General features: G+C 48.6%; 1 protein-coding gene and 1 pseudogene across 3 annotated transcripts in view; one reads left to right on the forward strand and one right to left on the reverse strand.

Annotated features, from left to right (window-relative positions):
* R3HDM2 (R3H domain containing 2) overlaps nucleotides 1-12,654 on the forward strand; it is a 761,481-nt gene that overhangs the window by 43,466 nt on the left and 705,361 nt on the right. The gene's annotated exons all lie outside the window — the stretch shown is intronic.
* On the reverse strand, nucleotides 584-2,249 carry LOC146856462 (18S ribosomal RNA; annotated as a pseudogene).

Raw genomic sequence — 12,654 nt, forward strand, 5'->3', positions numbered from 1 at the left:
GCAGCTTCACCGCTGACCGTCCCTCCTGGTGTAACCACGAGGGACCGTGCGAGTCTTCAAACCCCTCGGCCCGGCCGCATGGGACCAGATCAAACCGGGTACCTGGCAACTAGGAAGGCTCGCCCCACCTGCACGTCCGCCGTAAGTTGGCAGGAAGCCCTGAGCTGTGCCAGCGGGTTGGTGGGAAGCCCACCCCATCCCACCCTTGCCCGGGTCAGAGGCACGCACGTCTCCCACAGAGTGCAGCCGGGGGTTCCCTCGCAGGCCCTCGGCTCCTTCCCTTCCAGGCCGCCCTGCCGCATGAGAATGGCCGCTCCTTGGTCGCCCGGACAGGCTGGGACGGCCCGGTTCCCCCACTGCTGTGTCCCTCCAAGAGAAAGGGATAGAGGCCCCTGACTGTCGGTCCTCCCCCGGCGGAGGAAGATCCGCTAACGCCTGGTCCTCCCCCATGCGCCCCTTGCAGCCACGGACGGCTCTGCCGGCCAGGACGCATGAGGGCAGGGCCCTGTGCCTAGAGTGTGCTCGTAGGAGGCGGCGGAGGGTTTCGGGCTGGCGCCGTCGGTTGCTCGGGCCGCTCCGCTGTTAATGATCCTTCTGCAGGTTCACCTACGGAAACCTTGTTACGACTTTTACTTCCTCTAGATAGTCAAGTTTGATCGTCGTCTTGGCTGTTGCTGATCCCGGCGGGGCCGATCTGAGGACCTCACTAAACCATCCAATTAGTAGTAGCGAGGGGCGGTGTGTAAAAGGGCAGGGACTTAATCAACGCAAGCCTATGACCCGCACTTACAGGGAATTCCTCGTTCATGGGAAACAATTGCAATCCCCAATGCCCATCACGAACGGGGTTCAGCGGGTTACCCGCACCTGTTGGCGAACGGTAGACACACGCTGATCCGTACAGTATTGCGCACGTGCAGCCTTGGACATTTAAGGGTATCACCAGACAAATCGCTCTACCAACTAAGAACGGCCATGCACCACCACCCACCGAATCGAGAAAGAGCTATCAATCTGTTAGTCCTTTCTGTGTCCGGGCGAGGTTTCTCGCGTTGAGTCAAATTAAGCCGCAGTCTCCAATCCTGGTGGTGCCCTTCCGTCAATTCCTTTAAGTTTCAGCTTTGCAACCATACTCCCCCCGGAACCCAAAGACTTTGGATTCCTGGAAGCTGCTCGGCGGGTCATGGGAATAACTCCGCCGGATCGCTAGTTGGCATTGTTTATGGTCGGAACTACAACGGTATCTGATAGTCTTCAAACCTCCGACTTTTGTTATTGATTAATGAAAATATTCTTGACAAATGCTTTCGCTTTGGTTCGTCTTTCGCCGGTCTAAGAATTTCACCTCTAGTGGCACAATACGAATGCCCCCGGCCGACCCTGTTAATCATGCCCCCAGTTCCGAAAACCAATAAAATAGAACCAGAGTCCTATTCCATTATTCCTAGCTGAAGTATTAAGGCGACCGGACTGCTTTGAACACAAATTTTCCAAAGTAAACGCTTTGGACCCCCAGGACACTCAGTCAAGAGCATCATGGGGGCGCCAAGAGGCAGGGGCTGGGACAGCCGGTAGCTCGCCTCGCGGCGGATGGCCAGCTAGATCCCAAGATCCAACTACGAGCTTTTTAACTGCAGCAACTTTAATATATGCTATAGGAGCTGGAATTACTGTGTCTGCTGGTACCAGACTTGCCCTCCAATTGATCCTAGTTTATAGAATTTAAAGTGTACTCATTCCAATTACAGGGCCTCAAAAGAGTCCTGTATTATATTTCGTCACTACCTCCGGAGTCGGGAGTGGGTAATTTGCGCGCCTGCTGACTTCCTTGAATGTGGTAGCAGTTTCTCAGGCTCCCTCTCCAGATTATAACCCGGATTCCCCGTTACCCGTGGTCACCATGGTAGGCACAGTAAGTACCATCGAAAGTTGATAAGGCAGACATCCGAATGTATCATCGCTGTCACGGCGACGTGCGTTAGGCCCGAGGTTATCTAGAGTCACCAAAGTGGGCGGGCGAGCCCGGATTGGTCTTGGTCTAATAAATGCACGCAAACCGGAAGGTCCGCGCTCGTCGGCATGTATTAGCTCTAGAATTACCACAGTTATTCAAGTAACGGATCGATCAAAGGAACCATAACCGATTTTAATGAGCCATTCGCTGTTTCACTCTACCGGCCGTGTGTAGTTACACGTGCATGGCTTAATCTTTGCGACAAGCATATGGTACTGGCCGGATCAACCAGTTAGCTGCACCTGCTGATGGGATGGGTTTGGGAGCCGCATGCCTGTCTCCCCGACCGGCAACCTTCGCACACCCGTCCCTCTTGGGAGCCTGCTATGGGAAGGAGCCCGCCCACCTGGGCAGGAGGGCTCGCTGGAGGGGTGGAGAGGTGCGGTAGCACGGGCACTGGGGTGCCCAGCTGTCTCCCCCAGAAGGGAGAGGCAGGCCGAGGCGCAGCTAGAGCGAGACGCAGGGGGGCTGAAGCCTGGCGGCAGCGGCACCCCTCGGGACGTCTGAGGGCCTGTCTCCACCCAACCCCTTCCGCTTTGGTCGGACCATTGGGGGCTGCGAGCTGCCGGGGCCTGCTCGGCCTTTGCTCTGCTGGGTAGGCTGAAGGGCCTCCAGCCAAAGGCAGGGTGGAAGCCCTTTGCTTGAAACAACAGCAGAGACTGGCCAAGCAGTCCATCCTTAAACGGACCGAGAGTGCCCAATCGATCAGATTACGTCCGGGGCCTCCTGTGGCAGGCTGCCCTGTGCAGGGGATGCTGGCTTCTCGTCCCCGCCTGCTCCCGGGGCAAGCAGGCTCTGAGGAAAGGCCCTTTGGGAAGGGGCTGAGAGGCAGGTGCGGACCCAAGCCCCGGTGGGCGGGGTCTAGGTGCTGCCTTCCCCTGCCTCAGAATCACCAGACCTCACAGAGGTCTGACTGACCCTCTCCCTAGTAATCTGGAGGAAAATTAACCCCCCTTTCTTGTAACCAGTGCACACCGAGTGGCCTAGGGGACCCAAGGCGCGAATGTGCCCGACCTCCTGGAGCCCTTGCTGGGATCAGGGAGGCAAATGAGCCCTCATCTGGGACTTCCAGGGAAGCCCGGCCATCTGGTAACCCCATTGGAAACCATTGCGCGGTACCAGATGGCCGCGGGGATAGGTGCGACCAGATGGCCACGGGGATAGGTGCGACCAGATGGCCGCGGGGAAAGGCGTGACCAGATGGCCGGGCTCGAAGGGCGGCCATTTGGTCCCTCTGTTCCCTAAGGAAGGGGTGAGCAAGAGCAGAGGCATGGGGGGCCGGAGGCCCGGGGCCCCAGCTGGGCCTCAGCCATGGGGCTGCGAGGGGGTGGCGGCGGGTCCTCTGACCCGGGGCCCGTGGACACCTTGACAAGCAGGGGAGGTCTGCAAGGGACCAACGGCCCCCCGTCCCGGGCCCTTGGCATAGCGGCAGGCCGGTGAACAGGGCCCGGGCCTGGAGCACCCGACCCGGAGCCCTTCGGGCCCCTGGACCCAGCCATCGTGGGGGAAGCCTCCACGGGATCCCCTCCTGGACATTCTGCCACACGGCATGACCGAGGACAGACCCCATACTAGGGGGGCGTCCTGGCCCATCCGGCTGTTGGCTGAGGACCGCTAGGCCGTGAGGGGTTCTGGAGTACCCTGTCCCTAGTAATCCGGAGGAAGGGTACCCCCCCTTTTCTGGTAACCCGTACTCACCCCGAGACTGAGGGGACCCTAGGTGCGGATGTGCCAGACTTCCTGGGGCCCTGGCTGGTATTGGGGAGGCGGACGACCCCTCATCGGGACATCCAAGCCGGCCTGGACATCTGGTCACCCCATTGGAGAGCATTGCACGCGTCCAGATGGCCGGTCCCGAAGGATGCCCGCCCTGAGCCTTTGCGGGAGGGCTTCTGCCTGCCCTTTGGAGGGCTCGAGTGGCTCTACTTCCAGGGGACTCAGACCCCAGCTGGGCCTCAGGCACTGGGAGCCTGTGGCAGCTCCCGGGCCTGGACGCCTAACGGAGGACGGTCTGGGGCCTGATGAGCCCATCCTGGGCACTTTGCCATGCGGTGGGCCGGAGGAGGGAGCCCCGGACGGTGGGGAGGTGTTGTCCGGGCCTAGCCCATCTGATCCCCGGCTGAGAACTGCCAGCCCGAGAGCGGTTCCAGCATACCGTGCCCCTGGTAACCCAGAGGAAAGTTACCCCTCTTTCTGGTAACCCGTGTGCACCGAGTGACAGAGGGAACCCAGGGCACGGAGGCGCCCAGCCTCCTGGAACCCTGGCTGGGATCGGGGAGGCGGGCGAGTCCCCATCGGGACTTCCAGGCCGTCTGGTCACCCCATTGGAAAGCATTGTACGCGACCAGATGGCCGAGGGGGAAGGCGCGACCAGATGGCCGAGGGGGAAGGCGCGACCAGATGGCTGGGCTGGAAGGACGCCAATCTGCCCGCCCGAGGCTTCGTCGGAGGACTCCCGCCTGCCCAGTCAGGGGTCAGGGGCTCTGCGCCCTTAGCTGGGTCTCGGGAATGTGGCTGCGGGGGGGGGGGGGGGCCCCAGACGAAACTCTGACCCGGGGCCTGCAAGCACCTTGACACGCAGGTGAAGCGGGGAGGCCTGACCTGGTCCGATGGACCCCGGTGGTGGGCACCGAGACCCTTGGCTGGCCACAGGACATGGGCTCCCGCAACCAGTCCTTTCTTCTGAACCCGGCTGAGGAGGGGGAGGAGCCTCCCCGGGCACCAGGGACCCCTTTCCTGGGCAGTTGGACCCTTGGCGGGCTGCAGGACAGGGGCTCCCACACCCCAGGCCTTATCCAAAACCCAGGTCCCGGTCCCAGCTTCTCAACCCAGCCAGGCCGGAGAGAATCTGCGAGCCTGCCCGGGCACGAGGGACCCCCATCCCGGGCACACGGACCCTCGGCTGGCCGCAGGATGTGGGCTCCTGTTCCAAGGATTCTTTTCACAACTCTGTGGAACTACGCATAGTAGCACTACGCCAACTCTGCCCAGGGTTAACTAGGGTACACACTCCTAGGAAATGCATTGAATTGTCAACAGGAGTTCAAGTATAAAAAAGAGGTTCAAATGTTTGCAAAATTTAACAATTTGAAGCTACTTGTATGCTTTCAGAATGGTTAATGATTATGCAAATACATCAATAAGCATTAAAGCAAGATTGGTGATGCTTAATAAAATGTTCACACATTTGGGGTGGGGGGGGGGAAATCTACGAAACTGTTTCAGCTTTAAATATCATTTCTTTGAGACCGAATTTTTAAAATGTTTGCTGCATGTTAAAAATTAAAATGAGATTTGCTGAAAAGAAACCACATATTAAAGTGGTTATAGTTAATTTTGCTAATAGGCCCATAGCTTAAAAAAAACTCTGGTACTGAAAAAAAGCAGTTAAAGCGCATTAATGATTACAAAACCTAAAAAAAACACTGAAATGATGGTTTGGTAAACAGACTGTATCTTGTGCACCCATCATGCACAGAGGAGAACCTCACACATTACATCACTCATGACATGTAAAATGACTTCACTTATGACCACCCAATGGTACTAATACAGTGCTCAATTTACCATAATCGAATTACTTGTAAGCAGGTCATTGTTTACTAAGGTAAGCTAAGGTTATAACTAGTTATATTTCTATTAAACCACATATTTTGCCTCTGAGAACATCATGCAATACTATTGTACCTACTACTATAAAACATACATTTTGTTTACACATTAAACACCCCACAATCTTATCTGAAATCTTAAACATAAACAGACACCCATTATGATGCTAGGAACACACATGCACCATCACAACATAAAGGAGATGCCACAATGAACCTCACATCTGCTGGGGGAAAAAAATCCAATATCCTACTACAACATACAAACCATGATTTACAGATGCTCCCAGTGTAAACATTCCACTAGTATTCTACACCCACGCATCCACTCATGCATACAAGGAAAAACATATGTCATTAAATTGCCACAGTCGAACACACGTAAAGCGGTATACCTGCTATCACCAGGCAATACATTAATTTATATGTAAGCAATAAGAAAAGTAGCCCCAAATACCATACCCTTTCCATTGTATGTAAGCATAAAGTGCGACATATACCTTTAGAAACATTATACGAACATTCAAATTTCTTTACAGAAAGAAACACACCATTGTGTTGCAAAATAACATTCTTGGCCAATAAAACTATTTTAATCTTAGTTTATACTGTCTCAAAAACTGCAGTTTCAAAACTGCATATTACAAGAATAGGCTGTACTTGTATTACAAATAATAGAATTAAGTTTGTCATTCACAACATTATAAAAATTAAAACTAATGTCAACATCGGTTTCATGGATGATGTAATCAGTGATGTCAATTATGCTAATTGAGCTGCCATCAGTAATGTCATTTAGCATGTCAAGAGTGATGTAATATGTGAGGTCATAAGCAGTGATTTTATACCATTGTATGTATATTCAGTCTGTTGTCCCCTTTTCTTTTGCATGTAAGTACCCTAGGATGTGCTCCTTCTCCAGAACAGCAGGTACAACAGTTGGCTCCCATTTAATAGGTGGTGCTGCTGCTCGAAGTGACATGCCTGGTTTGAATTGGTTTTATTATTAGTGTACTGTGTGCCTCATTGCCTCTCATAGGTAGTGGGACCATCTCCCACCAACCCTTCACTCCTCTATGCCAGTGAAAGATGACAAGCTTTGTATCGGACACACATCCACCCAACTCAACTGCTTAGCATACCCTTCATCCGTTTTCACACGGCAGTGGTTTTGGGCTCCCTTTGAATCTTCTTGGTCTTTCAAATGATGACTGGAGCATGCCTTAATTGTTATTCACATGGCCTCTACAGTATGTTGGTGGTGTTGTCGATTTGGGGAATTCAATGATTTTGGTCAACTTTTGCATATCCTCGGTCTTTCAAATGGTGTGACTGGATCATGAGGTTTCACTGTGCACTGCAGAATCACAAGTCCCCTTTCAATAGCATCATTAAATCTTCCCTGGGCTTAATGCCGGATGCTGAAGTCTAAATCCATTTTTTTCCTACAGACCTGAGAAAAGCATTAAAAAAAAAAAAATGCTGTCGTCGAGGACACGGGGTGGGAAAAAAAATCTCCATTTCACAGCTCCTTTGCTGCAACCGAAGCCAAACTATTTTGAGATGTTGGCAATTAGCACGGTGCACAGGGAGGGATTTCTACTGGAATTGGGTCAGGATGAATCGTGAGAAGCTGGTACGCAGATAGCTGCTGGGATAGCTCAGAGCAATGAGGAAAGCGGCAGAACTTGGTGCTTTTCTTTTCTGTAGAGTGATTTACAACAGTGGAACCAGCACCTTCGCTTTCCATTTTTCTCCTCCCTCTTCGGTTTAAGAACCTTCAAATTGGATAGTTTTTTTGTATTGACATCAAACTGGAAGGAACCTAATTCCAGAGTGGTATGTTGGGATTATCTGCCTGTATAGCAGTTCTTTCATGGTTCTTGTATGTTTAAGCAGCTTCCAGCCTTGCGCTAGCTGTGACTTTGGTCTTTATAGCTCTGGCTTGTCGGAGAGTATACCTGTTTTACCTGTTATCTTTTCTTTAAAATATGCATAAAATGGGCTGTGTCTCCAGCCAGAGGAATGTTTTCTTACAGTATACTGTTTGCCCTTTAGTGTACCTTTTCTCCAAGTAAGTGCTTCCAATAGAATGCATGAGGGACAATTTTACAGCAGAAAAGTATACTCTGCGATCGCACGGTTCACTACATTTGGTTATTAAGTGCTTATATGCCTTCTGTGTTGGAAGCATTACTCTTTTCTGTTTTTTTCCAGGCAAATTATCTGGAAATATACCTGGACTTAAAATGCTCCATGGCATTTGTGCGTGCGACCTGTGGCCAGTATATGTGCATGCTTGTTTTTGTTAGCTGATTAAAGCCAGATCTATTGGCTTTGCCTTTGCTTGTTGGGTGTCTTCGCTTTTGGAGTGAAAATCATTATAATTTAATATAGACTAAGTCCAGAGCTGGTACGAGGTGCCAGATGTTTTGTCCGAGCGGCTGTCTTTATTGTGAATCTATAATGAAAGCATTGGTGGTTGATAAGCTTACTGGTTCAGACCAATTGATTATGTTTAGGATTGGTTGTTGTTAATATTTTCGGGTGAAACTTGAAATCCCTATTTATGGGAGCTGGAAGTTCCTAAAATCTGAAACCTTTAGAAGAGTGTCTGCATTTTGAAGATCCCACGATTTTCTTTTTGTTCTTTGGACACATGCGGGTTCTTAAATTGCTCACAGCTCCTTAGTGAGCTTGGATCTTGTATATTTAAAACATCAGTTTATGGTGTAGTTTAATTTTGCAACATGAGAATTGATCAAAATAAATCCCTGTTTAGGGATTGCTGGAAAAATGTGTGATTAATTGTTCAGATTAAATGCAAAGTGGTGCCCATTTCAGGCACAGCAGTGTTTCTAACCCTTCATTTAAAAGCAGTTTTCAGGCCGCCACTATTATGGTAGTCCAGTACCAAGTGAATGGCCAGACCCTTGAACGGCCTTACTTTTTCCTTTTTGCGCATTGCTTACATTTGTATGCCAAACTATTTATTTAAGCAAATAGTGTTGTTATATGGTCCTTAGTAAGAGGGCGGTCTGTAGTGGATTTCATATTTAATTCTACTTGGCACCGAGCTCAAGGTTCTAGCTTAGTCAGTAATGTAAGAGGGGGAGGGGAGTCTGAGATTTATCAACCAGCAATTAGGTGTGCCACGCAAAAAAGGATGATAATACAGGCATCCCCCACTGGATGGTGGTAATGGACAAAGTTAAGGGTCTTCGTTTTCACTTATTTGGAAAAGTAAGGCTAACCAGTGCAGGGTCTTTGGGATAGGCTGGACTAAGTTTTCCATTCTCGTCCCGTTCATCTTAATAGCAATAGAGGGTAGAGAGACCAAGGAAAGCAGGCTGCCGTAAGCCCATGCCTACCTTCAGTAGAACAGGTTTAGAATGGGCAGCAGGAGCAGGCCTTTTAGTAGCCCAGATTGTATGTGCATGAAGCTTCAAAACCTTATGACACACTGCATTGTGAGAAATGCGTACTGCCTTCAAACTCTCTCCAGAATCCCATCGTGGACACTCGCCCACAACCAAAACTCACCTTGAAAGCGACTCGGTACACATAAGAGTTGTTGCATAAAAGAAAACGACAAACCCAGCATATGGAAAAAACATCTGCTCTTGGGAAATGCAAGATGAAGTTAAAATGTTATTCAAACAGGGACTGTATCCCTGTTATGGATTACCTTAAGGCTTTCTACAGTCATTGTTTAGAATTTGAGAATTGTTGGCTGCAAAGGACATGAATTTAGGACAGGATAAGGATCCATTTCAAAGTTTTTAATTGCTGCCATATCTGAGACCTGGTAGACCCACTTAAAGCCCTGCAGATGGCACACTGATGTGGAGTGAGTGAGGAGGCAGGGGTCCAATCAGATCCATGCCCATGAGCCTGCCTTCCTAGCACACACATCTTTGCAGAGCACTGTGCAATCCCTAGCACAGGCGTAGAGGTGGGTGAGCTGAAATCCTAAGGCTGAAGCCTGGCTCTGGCTCATCTCAAGGTCCTCTTAGACCCTTGGGCCCTAAACAAGTTGAGCTTTCATGTGGTGTCTGCCTGCTCCCATGTTTTAAACTCATGAGCCAAGAATTAAAAAAGGAGTGACATTTGAAGTAAAATGGGCAAGATAAAGAGAAACTCATTTGTTAGCCAAATTGTAAAATGTGAAACCAGAAAATCTGTGGCCAGTCCAGGCTTCCCTGTTTGAACAAATTGAGTGATCATAGGCACATAGTGTACTTCACCAAACCTCCTTTTTTCTCCATTATCACAAATAAGAGTGTGTTCAAATGTGTGGGTCAATGTAGTGTGCTGTACAAAACACTGTTTTGTTTAACATGCTAAACAGTTCAGGTAAATCAATTGTGACTGATAGAATCGTGTACATGTGGGTGTGTTTTATTTGTGTTGACTTGTTCAGAATGGCTCAGATTGGCTGATGAAATAATATGGTAGTACTGATCCAATTGTTCTGTGTCAACAACAGAACTGTTGCACTGGGTCAAACAAAAGATATTTGAGAGGTCACCTCACCCACAACTTATCATAACCTGCTTCATCATTGGTGACCCCTGACACTGGGGTAGGACAGTGGCATTCAGTTGGTATAGGTAAAAGTTCCTCTACCTAATTGCATGTAATGCATGGATAGTATAGCTAGGGAGTACATGTTACCCTGACAAAGAACTTCGACTGCCCTCCAGCATATATGAGATCCCAATTCTTTGTTCTTTGTTTGAGTCTGCTGGAATGGCACTGTCCTACCCCGCTGTGAGAGATCCCCTATGATGAAGCATGGCATAAGTTGTGGGTGGGGTGACCTCTCCGATATCTTTTGTTTGACCCAGTGCAACAGTTCCCTTGTTGACACAGGACAAAGTGGGACTGTAGTTCCATGTACACAAGTATCTTGTGTGTGAAGATTTGGGAAATGGGAGGATGCACTTGAGTGTTCAGCTCTCTGCTCTTCTGTAGGTATTAGAAATGTAATGGTACACACCCCTTTATTGAAGGTTCTGCAGAGACTTCCATAATAGAGAAGGCCTTTTCATCATTCGAGGTTAGTACAACATCATTTAATTTATTTAGGTGCACCAAGTTATATTATTGAGTGGTCAGAGTGTAATTTATATTTAAAAAAAACAAGAGTTATGGTTGCTTATTTAACATTATTCAATTTAAATTAATTCATGGTTAGGATGAACTAATACATTTAATATAAAAATGAATTTGTGTATTCAATTTAATTTCAGACTTGGTGGTAAGGTTGACTTTATGGTAAGGCTAAGATTAAATTAATGAATAAAAAAAAAAAATACATTTGGGAATGAGTTTCGATTAGTTATATGGTTGGGTTAAAGATCATTTAGTAAATTAAGTAGAATTTAAATGAAGGAAAGGGGTTTCCACTAGAATTTGGTTATGGATAATTTAACGTTCATTTTAAATAAGCTGTACTGATAGGATTTGTTTGATTAATGTTTTTTAGCCTAAATTAAGAGATGGGGTTAGTACTTAAATTAGTTGAACTATTATTGTCTTTTTTTTATAGTTAGGGCTAGTATTCTGGATAGATAAAAGGTATGGCTCACAGTATTAATCATAAAGCACAGTTGGATCCATTTAAGACACTTCTCTTTTGACATGGCACAAGACTGAGGGGGAGGACAGCATTCCAAACAGTGCAAGTGTATTGCCTGCATTCCCGAGGGTGGAGATCCAGACACTGAGAAGAGGGACTCCTGTTAAAAAATATCAACTGCAAGAGGATGCTGATTAGGCTGTCTGAGACACTACCGTTTTAGATGGCAGGAGTGGGGGGTGAACCTGTAGATTCTATTGTACAAGGTAAAGGGGTGACTATAAACCAGGCCCAGCATTTTGTACTTTTGATCATACACTGGCTGATATTGAACTGCTAAAACCTCACACCTCTTTGCCTGAGAGCACTCGCAACAGAGGCACAGAGAGTACACTGCTTTGAGGGGCATTTTTACACCAAGGCTGTGTTTGGACAACAGCCTGTGAATGACATTTGAATGGAGAACCAATCTGCCTTATAAAATGTGTTTCATGGGCACAATATTGTGGCTGCTAAGGGTAGTTTGCAGACTACTCCTCTCTGGGGTCTACTCCTGTGTAGCCCATTTACAATTGTTTTCTTACACTGAATTCCAAGGCTGGTCTCACCTAAGCTGGTTTGTAACCTCTGATCTTATGTTTTAATGGAGATCAAGCTGGAAAGATATATTTTCCCCTTGTAGCATTTGAAGATGAACTGAAATGCATTCCTCCTCTAAAACAGTAGCTATCCTCACCTCCTTTTCTCCTCTGAAGTCAACAGTGAGGTCTTGCAAAGGAAAATCAGCCAGTGCAGCCCTCTCCTCGAAAGAACAGGCAGATTGAAGATTTGTGGCCCGGCGTGGCTTGGACGGCAGAGCAGATGGCTGCCTCAGAGTCGCTCTGTCGGATCAAAGTTTAAAACCGATAATCCGAAAGATCTACGCGAATGAGAAACACTCTAAAGGGCTTCAGGTGCGTCGGAAACTACCAGCACTAACAAGGGCACTAAATAAGAGGCCAGTAACCAGCCAATGGCCCATAAATCGGCATAAACGAAAATGAGGAAGGAGCATCGAGATGAGCAGTAGGATAGCGGATCACAGAGCGCTGAACCGAAACTGAACATCCTTCGCGTCGTAGAGGAAGCTGGATGGTGAGCTTGTTAATGTTGGAGAAAGCGCCTGCGGAAGTCACCCAAAACAAGTAAGCCTTGATAAACAGTCGAGTCAGAGAACATGCCCCGGTATAACAGAGCGATTGCATGGATGGAGAGAGAGACTGCATCGGTGGTTCAGAGCCAGCATCCCTGTTTCGGGCGGAAAAAAATCCCCCAGACAGGCGCATGAACGGACGGGGTTGTGGACAAGAAACCCCGGTGCATAATACCCAACCTACAGAGAGTCTGGGAAGCCCACCACCCACCACTGCAATGACATGGGGATAAAACATTGAAAGTGTGAAAGT

Source organism: Triturus cristatus, chromosome 4_1 (assembly GCF_964204655.1).
Source record: "Triturus cristatus chromosome 4_1, aTriCri1.1, whole genome shotgun sequence".
Lineage (NCBI taxonomy): Eukaryota > Metazoa > Chordata > Amphibia > Caudata > Salamandridae > Triturus > Triturus cristatus.